General features: G+C 50.0%; 1 protein-coding gene across 2 annotated transcripts in view; it reads left to right on the top strand.

The window, feature by feature from the left end:
• Positions 1-8,446: 8,446 nt before the first annotated feature.
• ZNF787 (zinc finger protein 787) overlaps positions 8,447-8,915 on the top strand; it is a 25,605-nt gene continuing 25,136 nt past the window's right edge. Inside the window, exon 1 of one of the 2 annotated variants that reach the window (XM_049621909.1) lies at positions 8,447-8,879. The gene's annotated coding sequence lies outside the window, so the exon portion shown is untranslated. The remainder of the gene's footprint in view (positions 8,880-8,915) is intronic. The other variant, XM_049621907.1, reaches the window with a different exon arrangement.

An 8,915-nucleotide genomic window follows, 5' to 3' on the forward strand; every position in this document is an offset into this window, starting at 1 on the left:
CTGGAAGTCCAAGATCAGGCTGTCAGCAGGGCTGGTGTCTAACACGCACTGATGTGGGGGGTAACGAATTTCAGCAAGTAGGCAAATTCTCGGGTACAGAATCCAGATATAATGAGGATCGACGATTTTTTTTTTTAATAATTTTTAGTTTCATTTTTCAAGACAGAATACCAACCAGGTTTTAAAATAGCATTCTTGGGGCACCTGGGTGGCTCAGTCCATTGAGTGTCTGACTTCAGCTCAGGTCGTATCTCACAGTTTATGAGTTCAAGCCCCACATCAGGCTCTGTGCTGACAGCTCAGAGCCTGGAGCCTGCTTTGAATTCTGTGTCTCCCTCTCTCTCTGCCCCTCCTCCACTCATGCTCTGCCCGCCCCCCTCTCCGCCAACAATAAATAAACATTTCATGCTCAGTCGGCTGGGCATCCAACTTCAGCCCAGGTCATGATCTCACAGTTCATGAGTTCGAGCCCCATGTCGGGCTCTGTGCTGACAGCTCAGAACCTGGAGCCTGCTTCAGATTCTGTGTCTCCCTCTCTCTCTGTGCACCCCCCCCCCGCCCCTGCCGCCCTGCTTGTGCTCTCTCTCTCTCTCTCTTTCAAACATGAATAAACATTAGGGGCATCTGGGTGGCTCAGTCAGTTAAACGTCTGACTTTGGCTCAGGTCATGATCTCGGGGTTTAAGAGTTTAAGTCCCACGTGGGACTCCGTGCTGATGGCTCAGAGCCTGGAGCCTGCTTCGGATTCTGTGTCTCCCTCTCTCTCTGCCCCTTCCCTGCTCGTTCTCTCTCTCTCTCTCTCTCTCTCTCTCAGTCAAAAATAAATCATTAAAAATTAAAAAAAATAAGCATTTAAAAAATAAAATAAAATAACATTCTTGTAGAAATATGAGATTCAGGTGGCTGTGTGAACTGGCCTTTCCCTGGTGACACTGAGTCTGGGATGCTGAGGCCCTCACGTGCCGTTCAGGGCCTTCCACAGAGGCCTGCAGAAATTAAAAGGCTCCCTCCACCACTCTGGGCAGACTCGGGAGGGAGGGCTGATGATTATGCCCGCCTGGGCAGTCTGAGTCCAGGGCAGCGCCCTTCATCTTTACAGAGACGGGATGCCACCCCTCCTCTAGCTCTAGAAAGATGTGAGATCAGATGTGGAATCAGCAACTCCGAACATCCAACGTCCTGGGATAACACCAGGAAAAACTGCCTGAGATAAACACACCATTATGTTAAACGTGAATCCTGCAGCAGCGAGGACTGTCTCTCCTACCCTTACACCCACTTAGAACGTATGCGGAACATTTACAGCTCGGAGAACAATTCGCTGCCAGAAGAGGAAAGTGAACAGGTTTTACAGTTTGTTTACACCAACCGAAACCACTTACCGCCTCTTGTTAATTTTCTCATGACATTTTATAGTTGCCAAATTAGGTTTCCCTTGAAATGAACATAGGAGGTCATAACATATGTTCCTTTTTAAACAATAAGAATATATATATATATATATATATATATATATATATATTAGTGTTTACTTGTTTTTGAGAGAGAGAGAGAGAGAGAGAGAGAGAAGAAGAGAGAGCCAGTGGGAGGTTGGGCAGAGAGAGAGGGAGACACAGAATGGAAGCAGGCTCCAGGCTCTGAGTTGTCAGCACAGAGCCTGACGTGGGGCTCGGACCCACAAACCCGCGAACTGTGAGATCATGACCTGAGCCCAAATCGGACGCTGAACCGACTGAGCCACCCAGGTGCCCTTTGACTTATTTTTTTTTTTACTGTGTATTTATTTTTGAGAGGTGGGGGAGGGGCAGAGACAGAGGGAGACACAGAATCCGAAGCAGGCTCCAGGCTCTGAGTTGTCAGCACAGATCTGACATGGGGCTGGAACTCATGGACCGTGAGATAGATCATGACCTGAGCCTAAGTCAGACGCTGAACTGACTGAACCACCCAGGTGCCCCAAGGCCATCATATAAATCAAGTTTATTAAAAGCGTTTTAGCTTTTGGCGCCTGGGTGGCTCAGTCGGTTAAACCTCTAACTGTTGGTTTCAGCTCAGGTCATTACCTCACGTTCTGTGTGATCGAGCCTTTTTTTAGCTTTATGGACACCTTTGCCTTTTTGTTTTGTGTTTTGCTTGTTTTGTTTCTGGTAATCTTTTTCCTCTGTGGGTGTCAAGAGTTTTGGGAAACAGTCCAGTGTGTAGCCAGTTCCATCTGAGGGGGTGAAGCAGGTGAAGGCAGGGTGGACAGGACAGAGTCTGGAGCAGCGTCCAGGAGCTGCATTCAGATGCCAGTTCCCACTGACTGTGGGGTCTTGACAATATTATTCGACCTCTCTGAGTCTCAGCTTCTTTGTCTGGATTCAAACAAGAGTCTCTCCCACTTCAAGTAACATTGTGAGTTTGAAGATGAAAGTCTTTGAACACATGAGAGTCTTTTTTTTAAGTTTATTTATTTATTTTGAGAGAGAGAGAGAGAACATAAGCAGGGGAGGGGCAAAGAGAGAGGGAGAGAGAAAATCCCAAGCAGGCGCTGTGCTGACAGCACAGAGCCTGGCTCAGGGCTCATTCCCACAAACCGTGAGATCATGACCTGAGCCGAAATCAAGAGTCAGATGCCCAACCGACTGAGCCCCCCAGGTGCCCCTGAAAACATGAAAGTCTTGAGTGTCTCCATTGGCACAGAGCTTCCCCAAACTGGCTGAACAGGAGAATGGCTATCAGCATGGTCTTGGGTGTCAGACAAGCCTAGAATTAATAAGGCAGCAGGGTGACCTCGGGCACATAAGCTCCCCTCTCCTGTCACCAGTTTCCTCCAGCGTGAAATGGAAGCAACGATCGTTTCTATCCATATTAGTTGACATGCGTTCAGCTACGGCTCCTGGAAACTTGTTTCCAACTTGCTCAAACTCCAGGGAGAATTTATCAGCCAGTAGGAAAGTCCCGAGAAAGGGACCAGCTCCAGAGTCAATAGGATTCAGTGACTCAAAAATGTCACCAGGGGTTCGTCTTCTTTCCTACCCTCTGCTCTGTTGTCCTCAAACCTGCATCCCTTGATGTGGGGCCTTGAGCAGACCATCAAGAAAGAATTCTTGAGACGGGGCTATTTGTATAGTGTGGGGACAGGACCCACGGGCAGAAAGAGCTGCACTTTTGCTGTGTGAAGCCCACGGTTATACGCTTAGTGCTCGAGGCAGGAGGGGACGTGCAAGGGAGAACTAGATCATAAATGACTCCTTCAAATTTCTACTCGTAAAACTACTTTCGCAAGATTTCTCTGGTCCTTATCATTCAGCTCGGTATTAACTACCTGTGAGATGTCCAGGCAGTCATGAGACCCTTCGGGAATGTAGCAGCCAGCGTGCATTTCGTACTTATCGGAACCGTGAGGGCTGTAGGTCAGCTTTCGGGGCGAAAGGTGAACATTTCTCTGCTTCTGGGTCTCGCCCTGTCGCTCATGGGACGGCAAGCCGTTTTTGTCACCATTCCAAATATCACATCCCGTATTCCGCCATCCAGGAAGAGAACCAGGGTCAGCTTCTTTGTTAAAATCCCACTGAACGAGGGCACCCTGTACACCCTGTGTGTTAGCCAGTTTGACAATATATTTAAAAAAAAAATAAGAATGCCACTGAAAACACTTCTTTATCATATGGGCATGAATTGGGTTACATCCTACCCAGAGACAGAGAGGCCACAGGGTATGATTTTGCTTGGATTAGCTTGGCCCCAAGGCACCTGTCACTCCCACTTTTTAAAGTGCAGGGGATGGAACTCTGTCCTTCCCGTGCACCCCCTCCCTGCACCTGAGATACATGGAGTGTGGAAATCTGGGGAAACCAGTGACGAAGAGGGCGTATGGTGTCATAAAAGCACCCACAATGTCCTCTACACAGGGCGACCAGATTTAGCAAATGAAAGTGTAGGATGTGGGGCACCTGCATGGCTCAGTCGGTTAAGCGTCTGACTCGATTTTGGCTCAGGCCATGATGTCACTGTCATGAGTTCAAGTCCTGTACTGGGCTCTGCACTGTCAGATTCTGTCTCTCCTTCTCTCTCTCTGCCCCTCCCTTGTGTGCTCTCTCTCAAAATAAATAAATACACTTAAAAAATATGTATACACATGTTTATATACATATATGTGTGTATATATATATAATGCACAGTTCCATTTGTATTTGAATTTTTTTTTAGTATTTATTTATTTTTGAGAGATACAGACACAGAGCACGAGTGGGGAGGTGCAGAGAGGGAGGGAGACACAGAATCCAAAGCAGGCTCCAGGCTCTGAGCTGTCAGCACAGAGCCTGATAAGGGGCTCGAACTCATGGACCGTGAGATCATGACCTGAGCTGAAGTTGGACACTTAACCGACTGAGCCACCCAGGGCCCCTGATTCCTTTTGTGTTTAAAATAAACCAGATGTAATTTTTTTCGATAAGGATCAGTACATTTTTATACTAAAAAACAACTCATCATTTACCTGGAACTCAAATTTAACTAAATTAAACTAGTTAATTTAATTTGGCACTCACTCTTTGCAGACTTTCTCCTGCGTAGGAACTGCTTGAGGACCGGGTTAAAATGCACAGTCTGCCCCCGTAGGTTGGAGCGAGGCCCGGGATCCTGCATTTCTTATGGGGTCCTGGGTGTCGGGGACTAGGCGTGTGCGAGGCCCACACTTTGAGCGAGGGTCTGCGCTACGTCACGGGGTGGAAGTGAGCAGGAAGCACGTTGATTGGAACAGAACACTCAGCTCTGTGTCCAGCCCAGGATGAAAACTCTCCAAGATTGCTCATTATCATAATAATGAACATCGGAGGGGTGTGTGTGTGTGTGTGTGTGTGTGTGTGTGTGTGTGTGTTCTCCTCTGTGTCTCAGGGATTGGAGGACAGCTGCAAACTCCACGTGCACCCTGCTCTCCGCAGCTGTTCTGGCCGCTCCGCGTAGGAGGGAGCATCAGGGGGGACATGTGAGGGGGTTGTCAAGGGTGCCAGAGTGGCAGCTGGTGCTTGCCCCATGCACCCTGGCGTTTTTGTGAGGACAGCCACGCTGGAGGCTTACACAGCACCTCGTCCAGCCCTCCTTCAATCCCTCATTTCAACCCTGAATGAGGCTCGCGTGTGCGCAGTGCTTTGGTTACAGTGCCGCGAACCCAAATGGCCAAAATAGGGATTTCCTGGAAGGAGTCTGGAGGGACTCACTTGAGCGGAAGGGGGAGAGCTGAGGTTTAGGGGATGCTGGGGGCACCTGAGCTCAGCCAGGTCATTTGACCCCCACCTCTTTCTTTTTTTGATATTTATTTTTGAGAGAAACACAGAGTGCAAGTAGGGGAGGGGCAGAGAGAGAGGGAGACACAGAACCGGAAGATGCTCCAGGCTCTGAGCTGTTAGCACAGAGCCCGACCCGGGACTCGAACCCATGAATTGCGAGATCACAACCTGAGCCCATCAGATGCTTAACTAACTGAGCCACCCGGGTGCCCCTGCTTATTTATTTTAAACCACATTTTGCTTATTTATTTTAAACCACATTTTGCTTATTTATTTGTCAATGGTCATTTGTTTCCATCTTTTGTGAATAATGCTGCTGTAAACATGGGTGTACAAACTGGACATTGATTTCTTTTTTTTTTTAAGGGCGAAAGATTATTTATTTATTTATTTATTTTTAAATATTTCTTTTTGAGAGAGCGAGTGAGAGAGCGAGAAGGGCAGAGAGAGGGACAGATGATCCAAAGCAGGCTCCGTGCTGACAGGCTGACAGCAGAGAACCCAATGTGGGGCTAGAACTCAAGAACCACTTGGTCATGACCTGAGCCAAAGTCAGATGCTCAACCCACTGAGCCACCGAAGCGTCCCTAGACATCTATTTCTTGATGAGGTAACAGCCTTGGGTGGGTGTTGTGTACTGGTGGTGGAGAATGTCTCCAGAAGGTGGCTGTTGAGAGGCCCAGTTTTCTTGGAGTTCCACTATGCCCTAGGACCTGGTTATTTTCTGTATCCAGCCAGCAGGAGCAAAAAGAGCACAGAAGCATGCCTTTTTTTTTTTTTAATGTTTTATTTTTGAAAGAGAGAGAGAGAGCATGGGAGGGGCAGAGAGAGAGGGAGACACAGAATCTGAAGCAGGCTCCAGGCTCTGAGCTGTTAGCACAGAGCCTGACACGGGGCTTGAACCCATGAACTGTGAGATCATGACCTGAGCCGAAGTCGGATGCTTAACTGACTCACCGTGACCCAGGCACTCCAAGCATGCTTGTTTTTAAGAGCTGTGGCCTGGAAATGGCCTGTGTCCCTTCTGCCCCCATCCTAGTGTTTGGAGCCAATCACAAGGCCACACACAGATGTCAAGCTGTAGTCCCTGGATGGGAAATAGCATTTCCAGGGATAATTCTATACTCTGGAAGGGAAGGGCAGGTTTTTGTGATCAATGAGCCATTTTGACTACAACCCCATCCTATGACTTGGAAATACCCGTTATTGGTTTGACAGTCTTAAGAGAGACACTCAGAATTATGAATAGTTTAAAATCAGATAGAAGGGGGTTGCTTGGGTGGCTCAGTCGGTTAAGCATTGGACTTTGGCTCAGGTCATGGTCTCACAGTTGGTGAGTTTGGGCCCCGCATTGGGCTCTGTGCTCACAGCTTGGAACCTGGAGCCTGCTTGGGATTCTGTGTCTCCCTCTCTCTGTCCCTCCCCTGCTTGTGCTCTGTCCCACTTTCTCAAAAATAAATGAACATTAAAAAAATTTAAATCAGATAGAAGGTAGCTTTTCTCATGTCATAGCTCTGCTGGCACAGAACCTCTTTCTCGTAAAGCCACCAAGTGTTGACCTGGCCCCTTCTAGCTGTTGCATCACCATCCTCAATACATGGCTTCCGTCTGGCGATCAAGAGAGCTCTCCAGATCTCATCATTGGGTTCTCAATTTGGTCTGCTGGGAGGGTGGAAAGGGAGAGGGAGGAAGCTGTGCCTTCCACTTTGCCCCCCTCCAGGCCACTGCAGACACACAACAAGTGATCTGATTCAGAGGAGCACTGATGAGTCTTATACTCAGGTTTCATGATGTAAAGTTCTTACTCATAGTAATAATAATTAGTATTTAAAAATTTACTTTTGCGATATTTCTGAAGGTGAGACACAGGCATATCTTACTATTTACATATACGTTTAATACAGTACTATTTTTTATCCTGAAAAGATGTCATTAGATCAACAACACACATCTTATGATTGATGCAGATTGAGATATGAGGGTATTCAGCGGCCACAGCAGAAATAATAGCACTAATAAGTCCTGCTAATCACTAGCATTTTCACTGAGACTTTGCTAGGATCAGGTCCTAAATTAAGCAAATTTGTACAGATTCTTGAGGCTGTGAGAGGTGTTATTCAACAAGGGAATTGTATATCCCCATCTTCCTGACTCCCAAGCTCCGTAACTGTTTCTCTTTTCTTAATCTGTCATTTATGTTTATTTATTTATTATTGGTGACTGTTTCAGTGATGATGATAATAAAATACTTATAAATAATTACGGTAAGTCATCTGCCACTGACGTGAGAGCCAGCCAAGTGTGTGGGGTGGGGAGCGTTGGGGGTAGGGGGGTGGGCAATGACTTGGCCTGCCAGCACACTGTGGTGTAAACAATAATTTTAAAACATCTACTTATATGAGAACACTGAAATAACAGCTGACATTCAGTGAGTGCTTCCTAAGTGCCTGCCTCACATGAGGAAAGTAGGTGAATCCTCAACTACTGGGATCAATGGTCCATTATGGGAGGTAGTTTAGGCACGGTCAAATACAGGAATCGGGAGCGAGCCCACGGTCGGAGCCCAGGCTCTGCATTCTCTGCATGAGACTTTCGGCAGGTGCCTTGAGCTCTCTGTCCCTTGTTATTAACGGATCCTAATGTATGCAAAGACCTCGCAGGAGCATAACGTGTTATTACCCCCTTAAAAGGGAGGGCACTGAGGCCGGTGGGGGGGGGGGGGCGGTGAGCCCTCTCAGCTCCAGGGTTGGCTTCAGGTGAAACCTGAGACCAGCATTCCCCTCTCCCACCAGAGGGCAGGGACCCAGGGAAGGAAGGGGCTGGCTGGTCGCCCGGCTTGGCAGGTGGCAGGTGCACTAAACGAGGGCACTGGTGGGTCTTGCCTTGGGGGCAGCAGGTTCCCCCGCCGCCAGCCCCACCCTAGAGATTCGCTCCGGGACCCTAACTGGGCTCAGTCGCGGACACTGGGCAGGGCTCGTCAGGGCTGTGTCCCGGAGCTGCCTACACAAGCGGACGCTGCCACCGCCTCGAGCCCCGGCACGGAAGGGGTTACGATGATAGAGACGACAGGAGGACCTGGGGTGGCACGAACGGCCCTAGCCGCCACTCTCTCCCACACCTTTCCGCCCCAGGCTGGCGCGGGGCGCCGACCGCGCAGGCGCGAGCGCCGGGAGCCGGGTTGGGGGGGGTACCTCCCGAGCACCCGGAAGTCTCCGCCTAACGGGCCGGGCCCGCGCCTCCTGTCCTGGAAGGGGGCGGGGCCCGAAGCCCCTCGGCGCGCGGCGCCATAGAGCGGGGACGGAGGACCCGTGTCCTAGACGTGTCCGGAAGTGGCTCCCAGGGGCGTCCGCTCCGTACCATAGAGCTTGGGGGGCGGCGGCTAGGGGGTCGCCGGGCTCGCCTTCCTAGAGCGGCGAGGACGGGGTGGAGGCTGGAGGGGGAGTGGGAAGGGGAGGGGGAGCAGCGCGGGCGGAAGCGGCCAGGAAGGTCACTTCCGGCCTGGGCGCCCGTCCCCCTGACCCCAGGGTCTGAGTCGCCGCTGCCGCCGCTGCCACCATCCGCGAGGGAGCAGAGAGGAGGAGTGCGGCGCGGCGGCCCCGGGACCGAGGAGGTGAGGGGAGGGCGCGGGGGCGGGGGGCGTGAACCC

Source organism: Panthera uncia (genome assembly GCF_023721935.1).
Source record: "Panthera uncia isolate 11264 chromosome E2 unlocalized genomic scaffold, Puncia_PCG_1.0 HiC_scaffold_19, whole genome shotgun sequence".
Taxonomy (NCBI): Eukaryota; Metazoa; Chordata; class Mammalia; order Carnivora; family Felidae; genus Panthera; species Panthera uncia.